This window comes from Aphis gossypii, unplaced genomic scaffold, assembly GCF_020184175.1.
Source record: "Aphis gossypii isolate Hap1 unplaced genomic scaffold, ASM2018417v2 Contig00429_ERROPOS248183, whole genome shotgun sequence".
NCBI lineage: Eukaryota > Metazoa > Arthropoda > Insecta > Hemiptera > Aphididae > Aphis > Aphis gossypii.
The window spans coordinates 71,846-86,210 of NW_026083100.1; the positions used below are offsets into that span (position 1 = coordinate 71,846).

Genomic DNA, 14,365 nt, shown 5'->3' on the forward strand with positions numbered 1-14,365 from the left:
CTTAAAAATTACATTTAATTTTATATTCATGTGCTAATCAAGCACCTTAAAAATTATATTTTGTTATTATATTCACATGTGCTAATCAAGCAAATACAACATCTTTATATTTTATATTTATTACATTAATTTATATTACATTATTATAATCAAATCACGCACATACATAATATATTAGTTGTTTTTTTTTTTTTTTATTTTATTTTCATAGCGTGAAAGCGCATTCAGTAATATTTATATGTTTTATTAACACTGAACGCTAGTATCGCCAACAACATTCCTCTGAAAAATATTAATTAAATACTTTTATTATAATACTTAGTTCAACCAATTTTAATTTACTATATCATCAACAAGTTATTATTAGGTACCATTTGACTTTTAAAATTTGAATCAGTAGTAAACTTGGTTTCTATATCAGTAGTATACATTTGTATGTTCTGCGCACTTTTGACTGAGGAGATTGCAAAATTTAAGGTATAGTTTCCCCCTTATACTAATTATTTTTTCCCCTGTTACACATTAAGTTTAAACAGTGTATACACACTTCAACACTATTTATTTCCCTTGTAAGTTAAACATTCAGGTTACACTGTAATTTCATTTTAATAAATTATAGATAAAAGTCGTTTTATTTAATTCATTCCAGTTCAGACAGTTCAGCTAATATTCAACCATTGTTCAATCTGGTTCTGTTATTTTTAATCAAGTTTAATTCAATTAAGTTTTTTTATTTTTTTTTTAAAAAAAATTAATTTTCAACAAATTAACAACAGTTTTTGTTCACTTAATTCGTCAGTACGAAACAATGCATATCCTACATATCCAGAATTTACTACATTTATATCAAGATTAAAAACATTCAATTTATTTCCGTTGACTTCATCTCAAGATAAATTACTTTAGTTAGCTTGGTCTTGAAAAATAGATCGACAGTGAGGTATGTTGAAATTGAATGGCTTAATTATCAAATGTTTGCGTATAAACAGGTACCCATTATAACAATGAAAAATGCATGATTATTTTTTCAAGTAATTTTTGTTATTTCTTTTTATTTACCCAAAAAATATCATAATCAGTAATTCTTATAAATTATTCTTAAGATTCTTAAATTTAATTCTCCATAAATCATAATACTTTTGTGTTTCAACATACATATTATTTTCAAATATTTTTTAAAGAACTATTTTACCATGGAAATTTTAATATAATATGTTTTTCAATGTATACCTACTACCTAGTTATAAGTAAAATATTCCTAGGTGAGAACTGTTAATGGTGGTGGTACCAGAAAAGTGCGAGTATAAAAATCATTCTACAAGTCTGATGTGGTTGGTCTATCTTAAGAATTATTTTTTCCTGGTGGGAAATCATCCAAAGGAATGATTGATCAATTCTCAACAAATTTATTCGACTTCCAGAAAAATGATTTACCTGATGACTTGTCAGTAGGTGATTTATATGATAAAACAGGTAGGTACGTAACAACATAAAAATAATTTCTTTAATTAGTTTCTGAGAGAAGCGAGGAATGTATTGGTTTTACCCCATATAGCAAATGCGATATATTGATATATATTTGATATTCAGTTTATATAATTTTTTGTACATTCGATAGGTAATATTCATACGATATTATAAAGATAACTGAAAATCAATGTATGTGTTTATATATTTCTATGATAACTTCACTATATCAAAATTCTGATATTAAAAATATAATTTTCGTACAATGTATATTAGATATATTATGCACGATCAGTGCCGCAACTAGCGGGGGGGCCTCGGGGCCCCCAAATTTATAGAAGTCTAAAAAAAAAAAATAAAAAAATTCTCATTTCATGTACATAATTACACAATTACGATCATATAAAATATTACATTTGATTTTCAGTATTGCGTATTTGTGTGTCTACAATCTATATTGTTGTACGTAGTCGTAGTACGTTGTTATAAGTGTTATAACAAGATTTTATATTTTTATATTATTTTAATTGTCTGATCCAGCTAGCAGTGGTGCCTCAATGGTTTACGTAGTGGTCGGTGGGAAAGAGATAAGACTATTTGATGTTAATATTGAATTATTTTTAGAAAACCCGATATTATTTCCATCGATAACAAAAATAACATACATACAAGTACAATAATATATTACAGCCTACAGCTGGTTACACACTTACACTGTCTTATACTTGGCTACAGTACACATTCTAATATTCAATGAAGTATTATATTATAATATTTTTGTGTGCGATATGACATTATGACGAATATATCATAAATGGGATTTCCAGTATTTTCACTGGCATGGCACCCGCATTTATGTATAATATAAAATATTAATATTCCAGTATTATGTGACTATGTGTAAGTGTTTACTGTTTAGTTTCAGTATTTACCGTCTCGAGTATCGACTGTTGAGTGTTGAGTCTCCTCTTAAAATCTATTGAGTTTTACAGTAAGTTGTGCATTGTGCTAATCGTCTCAGTGGTTGTGCTTTATTACTTGTAAAGTTATAAATTATTTGATTATCATATGATAATTTTAAATAAATAATTGGTATAATTATTATGTCGTCACGAAGAGTATATGAAAGTGGTTTTGCTAAACGCAAGGCAAAAGAACAAAGAACCACCAGTTTGGATTTAATGCGAGGTTCAATGACTAAATTTCTTCGAAAAACATCAGTAACTTCAGGTAAATATGGATTAAAAATTAAAATAAGTATCTTTCAAAGTATTTTTCGAAATTCTCAATAATTTTTCTATAATCTTTAATAACTAGGTGCCTAAAATTTCTAAATACGGTATAGGTATAGTATAGGTAATATGTTAGGTATGGCGAGTAATTTTAATTAGGTACCTACCTATTTATGTAGTCATAACTCCAAAACTATTAGTGATAGGTAGTCGTTGAGATATGACATTTTTTTAAACTAAATCATGCAAAGCAAAAATGCATGGATAGATATAAATTATAATTATTTGATTTAAAATGTAAAAAGAATTTGAGTGTTAATCAGTAAAAATATTTATCAATGTTAATGTTTTTAGAAAATGAAACATTTGTGGTTACAAATGAAAATGTAAGAGATGAAGCTGAAGCAGGTACATCTATAATTAATAACATAATTTTATCATCTCAAAAAAATGAAATTAATAATGTAAAATCATTGAATTTGGGTAAGTTATATTTTATCTGTTATTCTATTATACTTGACAAAGTATACTGTGAATTGTGTTGGTTGTTTGAGGATAGAAAACATTCTTATTTCAAATCAAATTGGATAAACGTAATTGATGACTGGCAACATTTAACATTGAAAATTAATAAACACGAATCATCTATTCAGCATATTGAAGCTGTTAAATTATGTACAATTTGGACAAAAAATTTAACGATTGATCAATCAACAGAAATTTTAATATCTAAAGAAGCTCAGAAATGGAGGGACATTTTAACTCGTTTAATAAAAATAATTTTATTTTTAACAGCTGGAAACACTGCCCTTCGAGGCAATGAAAGAAAATGATCTGAAACTAATCCATCTGAAGGAAATTTTATTCGGGCTGTTAGACTTCTTGCTGAGTTTGATCAGGGGTAGGGCACTTCTGGGCGGCAAGCTGATTATAGAGAATCAACGACTGCAGGTCCGCAGTAGGGCCAAGTATCTGAGAAAATATATAATTGTAACGTTTGCATTTTTGGTAGCACTGATTTATCATGATTTTTACCACGTTTTATTGTTATCGAAATTTGTAACGTTTTTTATTGTTTGTCGTTTGACTCATTGACTAGAGACAACAACTCTCTGCCGAAAATTGTGCTTTTATTGTTATATTGTGTCATTCTGTGCTTATACCGAACATTTCTTAGTTTATTATTTTGTCCGATTTATATTAATATAATCATCATGGTTTATGTATGTCTTGTGAAAAGTTGTATAAATTCGTTCAAGTATACAACGAAGAAGTGTAAACTATTTAAATTTCCAAAAGAGGAATAAATGTAAGTTAAACGTTAACTATTACTAATTATTAGAGTTAGGATGTTGATGACTTTTGCATTTTTTCTTTTGATTCTATACAATAATATCTTAGCTAAAAATTTGATTCTTGCTTCCTTGTGGCAGAATATTCTAATTTTATTTTGCATTTTTTATTTTTAATGTAATTTTTCAACATTTTTAAATCATTTTTTTATGAAGGGTAATTTTTTGTAGTTAAGTACAATGTGGGGGCATTTTCTCTAATTTTAATTTTAGGTTTTAAAGAAAATTCGTATAACATATAACATTAAAAAAAATCATTTAATATTATTGTTTTATCAATGTGTAACACTTCAAACCCCAAAACAATAATATTAAAATCATTTTTTTTTTAATGTTATAATATGTTATACACATTTTCTTTAAAAACCTAATATTTGAGAAAAATGACCCTAAATATGAAAAAAATGACTTTAAGAATAAAAAATGCATTTATACCTAGCTTAAATTTTATTTATTTATATTTTACTTTATAGTTTGTTTTTAAAATTTTTTAATAATTTTAAATATTGTAACGTAGGATGCACATTAAACATTTCTAATAAATAAAAGCACCCCCAGCGTGACACGCCGCGCGCCTACCGTTATTTCGTTTCACGCCGTTATCATAACCGAAGCCCTACGCTCGACGATAACCGCTGCTGGCAACTGCCGATAAATTATGAACAAAGAAAGCCACTCCCGTTCCTTAGCGCTGACTAGATGGTCAGCAAGTATTTTACTCCATTTTTTGCCATAGGTGTCTGCACCATCATTATGGAGTAGAACATCCATGGTCGTTTCCCCGGAGGATATGCCGAGTGGGCAACACGATGAATGGTATGGTGTTTTTTTTTCTAATATTATATGTATTTTTAAATCCGGCCGGTATGTGAGTACAACATTTTTCTCTATCTTATAAAATTGTATATATAATAAATTATGATTGTAATGTGTACCCTCGACGTCTACGAGCGTCGGGGCCCCCTCATGAGGTTTTTTAGTTATTATAAAAAGGAAATTATATTCATGCTATTATTATATTAATAGTGTCTGCCACTAATATTATTCACATATTTTTTTTTAAGTCCGAGTTTTATGCCGGTTGGCTTTCTCGGCACCAAATTAAATTTTATATATCTCCACAAAATGACTTGAATTATTTCCTCCTATCCTTTCTCATATTTATATATATAGAAATCCACGATACTCCGACTCAATAGGGCCTCGGTTCGTGGTTGGCGACCTTTCTTAAAATGTAAGTTGTCACCATCGAGGCTACACGGGTAGTGAAGCGTCTCAATATGCTTTAAATGAAAATGTATACTATTGTTTATTAATATTAAAATTCATATTTTAAATTACTATTACATCCTCTATCACACCCATATCTCTAATAAATATTACTATTATTAACTACATTTTTTTCACTTAGGTATTTAATTAGACTTTAGTTCATTTTTTGAAGTTTTTTGGGCATTTTTACATTTTTTTTAGGTCATCAACATTCTAACTCTTATTACTTGCTAATACTTAATAATTGTATCTAATTAATACTACCATTTTAGGTCCAAGCAATGGTTGATAAATTGTAATCGGCAAGATTTAATTGGAAAATCATTGGAGTACTTCAAGGTTTGTTCAGATCATTTCTTGGAATGTATGTACAAAACTGCAGAAAAAAAAAGTTCTATTGCCTCATGCTGTTCCTACTGATTTCACAATGATTCCTATAGAAGATTCTTGTAGTACTACGGCCAGTCAAGATACAAGTATTTCCAATCCAATATCTAATGCTTCAGTTTCTACAAGTACTCCATTAAACCAAGAACAGTCATTTTCTTATTCTTGTTTACCATCTCAAAGTACATCATGTTCGACTGATCAATCAATGTCCTCATCAACACAAACGACTCAATTACTCTCATTACATACACCTAGAAAACAAAAGTATAGAGCTCAACTTCATAACATTAAAAATAAATATGAACAATTAGAACAGAAATTTGAAGCATTGAGTCAAGAAGTACACAAAAAAAGTTGTGCAAATGAAATAGATGTTACTTCAGTAGAATTATTTAATCGAGTTGTTGAAGCACAGTTACCTCCTAATCTGAGCATGGTTATTAAACAGTATGTACAAATGGGCAAGAGAAAACCTCAAGGCGTGCGATATTCAAATGAAATCAAGTAGTTGGCTCTAACAATATTTTTCTTTGGTCCTCAAGTATACACATTTTTGAAAACATTGTTGCTATTACCCAGTCCAAGAACTTTACGAAGAATAACACAGAAAATCAATATAGTGCCTGGATTAAATGATGTCATATTTGAAACCATAGAATTGAAAATAAATAATCTAAAAGATGATGCAAAGGATTGTGTTTTATGTATTGATGAGATGTCAATTAAAACACATTTATTTTACAATTTGTCACATGATTATATAGTAGGATTTAATAATCCGTATGACAGAAAAACATATGAACCAGCAAAGCATGTACTCTGTTTTATGTTAAGAAGCATAAATTAAAATTGGAAGCAGCCTATAGCATACTTTTTCATCAACAATAGTTGTACTGGACTTCATCTTCAAAATACTATATTTGCAGTTATTAGTCGTATCCAAAAGACATCACTCAATATAAGAGTATTAACAACTGACCAAGGATCTAATTTTACAAGTTTTGCAAAGGCCATGAATGTATCGTGTGAACGTCCAATTTTTTTTGTTAATGGCAGAAAAATATTTTATGTATTTGATGTACCACATTTACTTAAGTCTACTAGGAATAACTTCTTCAAGTACCTATTGACTTTTTTAAATAGTACTACAAGTAAAAAACATCTTGTTGATTTCTATAAATCAGACCAAGGATTAAATCGCCTTGCATCGAAGTTAACTGAAATTCATATCAATCCAGGACCATTCCAGAAAAGGAAAATTAAATATGCAAGTCAAATTTTTAGCAACACTGTAGCAGCTGGTATGAAATGTTGTGTTCAAGGTGGTACATTGCCTTCAACTGCAAATGCTACAATAACGTTTATTGAACATATGGACAAATTATTTGACTTGTTAAATTAAAAAAAAAAGGTATCTGGAAGTAAAGATTTTAATCGACCTTTTAAAAATACAGCAAGCCAGAGGGAACATTTATTACATATGCTTGATGTATTTAAAAATATGAAAGTACTAGATCCCAAAATGGTCGATGGTCAAATTTTAATTAATGATGTTACTAAACGGATGCATTTTTTGGAAGGCTGGACAATAACAATTAGTTCATTATTGAAGTTGTGGGATGACATTTCAAAAACACCTGATCTCGCACCAGACTTTGTTCTATGTACTTGCAGGTTCAATCAGGATTGTCTCGAAAATCTTTTTGGACAATTTCGTAACCAAAGCGGAAATAATGTAAATCCCACACCCATACAATTCCTATGGATTTTTAAAAAAATTTTCTTCCTCAACTACTTCAAACACTCGGAAAGATCTAATTGCTTAGATGACATGGCTGAAGTTTTAACTACCATTGGATACATTTCTCCTCCACTCAGCAAATCATGTGTTCTATTTCCAGAAAAAACTCCATTTGTTTTTTCTAATTTGCAAATTGGTACCACAGATTACTGTGAATTGTACTTTCCAGCACAAAACTCCCTTACCTATGTTTGTGGTTATTTAATAAAGAAATGTCTTGAAAAACACAGTTGTGATTTATGTGTACATTATGCTCAGCACCAACAACAATTGGATCAATCATTTTTATTCATTCATTATAAAGCATATGTAACTGCTGATCATTCAAACTTTGGAAAATGAAATGTGCCACCTAATGAATTTTTCAACTATATTAATCAATTAGATGATGTTTTTATTGTCAACTTTCCAGTATTAGCAGTAGAATCAAATGTTGGCTCAAAACTAAAAAATTTATTTGACAATATTCCATTCGATAATCCTTGCAAAAATTTTGATATAGAGTTTCTTAAAAAGTTGTACATTCGGTTAAGAATTTTTCATTCCATCAATAAACTAAATAAAGATATGTTAACTACAGGAAGAAAACATCGAAAGTTGGATATTCTTTTTCACCTTTAAAATTTTTTTTTATTATGTTTTAATTTTTATAATTATTTGTATTTATGACTTATGTTATTTTGATATATCATGAATAAAATTTTGTACATATTTTTTTGTAATTGTTATTGTTATTTGCAAAAATAAATAAATGAATTTACTTACTAAAAAATATCATGTTTATTTTTTATATCACCCTATAAGTTTAAAAATGGTTATAATAAAACATACATTAGTTTAATACTTTTATTTATATAGAGGTATTACAAAATGATAAAAGTGATAATACAAATCATTTTGGTTCTTTTTTACCAGCCTTGTCTATTTCAAGTTCAATGACGTAGCCTAGTTAAATTTGTTAGACTAATACATAGCATTAGGCGTGTCTATAGGGTGGACAGCTACCTTCCAACTACTTATTGGAAGGTTTCACCATTAGTCGCTTATATTAAAAATATAAACAATAATGTGAAGATTAGATAAAGTGGTTTGCTGATTCTGAAAGAGATACCATTTTTTAAAAATATGTATTACCTATATTGTAAAAGAATCAGTAACTGTCTCAGATAAGAGATATTTTTCTAAGTTGAGTTTCATCAAAACAAGACTTGGAAGCTCAATGTATGACCATTTGTAAGCATTGTTGGCCTTATTAGCCATAAGTATTGAACAAAAATCTGTCTACAATATGAAAACCAAGTAGATAGGCGTATGGAATTGTAAAAAGAATTTGATAATTTATTGTATTGTATTATTTGTTATTTTTACATTTTTTCATTAATAACCTATTTGTTGCAACACAAACATTTTTTCAATTTAAATAATTTTTAATAATGATAATTTAATTTTATATTTTTCACACCTATTCAATTTTAATAAGTAAGTACCTTATTTAAGTTTCAAATTACATTAATGGTTTGCTTTATGTCCTAGCTAGCATTCATTTAACTTGACAATTGACATATTTTTTAGTAAGTAACAGGGATTTTCTAAATTTTAGATGCTAACATATTTAATTAATATTTATTATTCTAAATACTTTGAGAAAAGAGTCACAAATATAGGTAAGGTATAGATGTAGTATAAAATGTAGTATATAAAAACTAACATTTTCCAATTTGCGAAGGAGGTCTGGACACGCCTATGACTAATTAGTAATTATAAATGTTTTCATTTCTATTGTAAGACATTTTTATTCAAATAAACTAATATAATTTTCATTAAATACGTCTATGAATGTCTGTGAAGAGTTAACTTATTATTTTGAAATAATTAGATTAAAATAGTATATTATTTTATCGTATAAAGATATCCCATATTTATTTTATGTATATAACTGGTCAAACTGTTTAATGAACTGGCCCTACTGCGGACCTGCAGTGACTGACTCGAGCCTGCGTCCAATGCTGCCTGTATAAATTTTTATCAGTGTCCATTCTGATTGTTCTATTCTGTGGTTTGATCCTGTGTTAAATAGCTTACTACTCACTGAACAATCACGAGTTAAATATTTGAGTTGGAAAATTCAAAACGAATTAATTGAAATGTTAGCTACTAATTTGCAACAGTTAATATGTGAAGAAATCAGATCAGCTCAATGTTTCTCTACCATAATTGATTCTACGCAAGATATAACCAAGATTGACCAAGTTAGTTTTATTTTTCGGTACACAATTGTTGATTATAAAGAATCTAAGTTAGAAATCAAAGAATCATTTTTAGGATTTTATCCTTTAGATAAACATGATGCTGAAGGACATGTTAATTTAATTAAAGCAGTCTTAAATACTCACAACTTGGATATAAGTAAATGCAGGGGCCAAGGTTATGATGGTGCCTCTGTAATGAGTGGTTGTTTCTCAGGTGTTCAAAAAAGAATTTCAGACATAATTCCTAATGCGTCATTTGTACACTGTGCTGCTCACAATTTGAATCTTGTTTTATCCGATATGGCAAAAAGTACACCAAAAATGTTAAATTTTTTTAACATTATTCAAGATTTGTTTTTATTTTTTAGCAGTAGTGCTCCTAGATGGGCAACTTTGGCTTTAGGCGATGATGTTGCAAAAATTGTATTAAAGAAAGTATGTACCACCCGATGGGAGTCGAGACATAATGCAGTTTTTGCCCTAAAGTTTCGATACAAAGATGTATTAAAATCATTAACAAGTATAATTTTAACTAGTGATAAAAAAGAAGAAAATAATAGAGCTAAAGGTCTGAAAAAAAAGCTTGAATCTTTTGAATTTGTATTAATTCTTTTTATATGGGAACAAATTTTAAGACCTTTTTGTATAGTTTCCAAGAAAATGCAATCAATTGAAACAAATCTTCATATTGCATGTGAATATTTACAATCAGCTGTTACATCCATTGAAAATCTAAGAGATAAGTACGAGTATCTTGTTAATTCAGCCACAGACTTGTGTAATAGTTGGGGCATACCAGTCAATAACATTACAAAACGAAAAGTATTTTCTAAAACGTTTTTTGGTGATTTAGATGGAGATAAGCGACATGATATAGCACAAGAAATCTCAAAGTTAAAGTATTTTTACCTGTAATTGATACAGCTTTAGTACAACTTAAATATCGTTTTTAGGTTTACAAAAGGTTGTTGATAAGTTTAACTTTTTACAACCACAAAATATGTTACAATTCAGTGAAGAAAATCTTGTTAAGGCAACATATGACTTTATTATATTTTATGAAAAAGATATAAGTTCCCATTTTACAAGACAAGTATTATCAATAAAAGAATTATTAACTGATTCACTTTCAAAAATCAAAACTATTAAAGAACTAGCAAAATGTATATTAGAAAATGATTTAGGATCTCTGTACAAAGATGTTTTAACTGCTTGTGTAATTTTTACATCATTACCCGTCACAGTAGCATCAGCAGAGCGTTCTTTTTCCAAGCTCAAATTATAAAAAATTATTTGAGGAACTCAATGGCACAAGAAAGACTTACAAATATCAGTATACTATATATTGAACGTAATAGAACTCAAGATTTGAATATAAATCAAGTAATTGACAATTTCGCCAACAAAAAAGCTCGAAAAAAGAACTTTTGAAATAGTAATTATTTATTAATTTCAGGGTTGCCACAGACCTGGAAAACCGGGAAAACTTGGAAAAGTCAGGGAATTAATTTTTAAGTCAGAGAAACCGGGAAAAGTCAGGGAATTATTTTTCAAGCTAGAAAAACAGGGAAAAGTTTGTGAATTTAACTTATACCGTTATAAATTTCTTTAATTTGTTTAATTATTGTATTTTATAACAATTTAAAAAAAAAAAAATAACGTACTAAAAATAACTTTGTATTTTAAATTCTAAAGTATTTATATTAAAAATATACGTATTATCAATTATAATTAAAATCGTATTTATAATCAATAGTATTACTATTATTTACGATCCAGGGAGAGTGCGAGACGACAGTCCCCCCCCCCCCACCTTACGATCGTGATCGCCCGGTTCGTGTCTCTCGTCGCCTCACCATAAGATATAGATATTAGCTATAAATAAGTTTTGTTGAATTATTTATATTCGAATATTTACGATTTTACGAATATTGGTATTTTCACGTATATAAGAATAATAATAGTTTTTGTTTTACTGTTTTGTGCTGGTGTTTTCATAGCTGTTCAAAACATAATTTTTTGTTATTTAATATTTTTCATTTTATACAATTATTGATTTTTAAACGTGTTTTATTTGTCGATCGTCTACGACTACGTTGTTGTCGCTATTCATAAATCATCGCAGTAAGTATGTTTTTGATTTAAATGTTGAGGATACAAGATAAAATAAAATATACATAGGTAAATAACAACAATTGTCATTATTTCTGTTCATCCGAGGTAATGTAAGGCAAGTCTTAGTAGGGGTATATTATCTTAAATTGAGGTACAATGTTTTTATGTTGGATTAAATAGTGCTAATAAACACATTCAACGTCGTACATGAACGACATTGAAAGATTGCCTTTCGTATATTTTGTAAATTAAAATGTCGGACTTACATTATTTTACCACGACTTATAATAAAAAATAATTATAAAACATTAAAAATATGGACTTACTTATACGTTACCTCTGATGTACAGATTTGTGCTGTCTATCGACTATCGTTTATATGGCTTACACAATACATGCATATACACAATTATACCCGATGTAAAGACTATTACAGAACACGTAAATCAATACTTAGACAAATTAACATTATCTACCCCTGACGAAAAAAAATACTCATTAGATAAGCGTAACATAAACAATCCCGGTGAAATAAAAAATAATTACGTAAACAAAAAACCAATTATGTGGTACACTCAATATTGTCAGGATTGTGAACATCTGTCAACATCCGAGTCAGCGTTAAAATCTCACGAATATTCGAACCATCCATACTGGATCGAGGGGGGAGACGTATTGTTTTGCGACGTATGTGGAACCTATATTAGAGAGTATCGTAACATATTAAGTAACGAAAATAAAGAAAAATTACTAGATAGGCATAAAAAAACAAAATTTCATCACATAAACAGTTTAAAACTAATTAAGGGGATTGGTGACGGTGATTGCCTGTCTTTGTCTAACACACGCGCAACATAAGAATTCAGACGTTTTTTTTTGTCCAACGTACCGATTGATACGGTAAAGCGATAAGAATTCTGAAAACAGATTTGAATTCGTTGTCAAGTCTACTTGAGAACGGCCAGTCCACATTTTTGATATTATCTGCCAAAATCTTAAAATTATTATATTACAAGCGAGTAATTAAAAAATTGTCATATTTCAATTATTTAAAAAGTTATATTTTAATATAAAAAATGTGGACTGGCCGTTCTCAAGTAGACTTGACGACGAATTCAAATCTGTTTTCAGAATTCTTATCGCTTTACCGTATCAATCGGTACGTTGGACAAAAAAAAACGTCTGAATTCTCATGTTGCGCGTGTGTTAGACAAAGACAGGAAATCACCGTCACCAATCCCCTAATCAGAAAGATTATAAGGAAATGTTAAATTTTAATAACGTGCCATTTATTGACAAACAGAACACGGACGAATTAGAATTTGATATAAACCCGAAATTAACCCAATCACAACAAAATGTAAAATATAAAAAAATTAATGATAAACAAAACGGCTTTGATGAATTAACACATTATGTAGATCAAGTATTTGAAAATATTAATGAAAACTTAACGGTCAGCAAATTAGCGCACATTAAAAACAATTTACAAATCTTGCAAAACACGCTCATTAATAATAACGAAGACATTGATATGCATAACATAAACAACATAACAGCTGATAATAAAGAATTGGAGTTTGATATTAACACAGAACTGGAAATAAATCAACAAATAAAACTAAAAAAAACTACTAATAAGATTTTCGGATTGTTTCGCGCAACATGATATGGACTTGGGCGCTATTGATATAGGAGATATACCCATACCCACCTTAACTGAAGACCCAGTAAATTTACCACCCTATAGATTGGCATTATGTGAACAAAACGAGTTACAAAGACAAGTCAATGAACTTTTAAAAGCAGGTTTAATTGTACCATCAAATTCATCATATGCTAGTCCAGCATTTTTAGTTAATAAGGCTGATAAGACAAAAAGATTAGTAATTGACTATAGAAAAATAAACAAACAAGTACCACATCAGAATTTTCCAATCACGAATATACAAACAATATTTGATTGTTTAGAAGGATCAAAGTATTTTAACATAATGGATATGCAACAAGGCTTTTTGAATATTCTACTTGGCAAAACAGACCGATATAAATTAGCGTTTATTACTCCGTTCAGGTTGTATGAATGGACTAGGTTTCCATTTGGATATAAAAACTCCCCAAGACAGCTTTCTAAGGCAGTAGCCACTGCTCTTTCTGGACTACTTTATTTAGGCACCATTAATTATGTTGACGATATCGTAAATTATGCAAAAACATTTGAAGAACTACTTATTATCTTAGAAAAATTATTAGAGCGAATTAGAAAAACGGGGTTTAAATTGAAAGCAAAAAAAATGTAAATTTGGATATTTTGAATTGAAAATACTAGGGCAAATCGTTAATCAATATGGAGTTAAGCCAAATGAGGAAGGATAAGCAGCTATAAAAAATTTCCCTACGCCAGAAAATATAAAACAAACTAGAAGTTTTTTAGGATTATGTAATTTTTTTAGAAAGTTCATACCACGATATGCTGAAATAGTAGCT

At 28.8% G+C, this 14,365-nt stretch overlaps 1 pseudogene; it reads left to right on the top strand.

Moving 5' to 3' along the window:
• The first annotated feature begins 3,801 nt into the window (after window positions 1-3,801).
• On the top strand, window positions 3,802-6,221 carry LOC126554077 (uncharacterized; annotated as a pseudogene).
• Window positions 6,222-14,365: the final 8,144 nt, after the last annotated feature.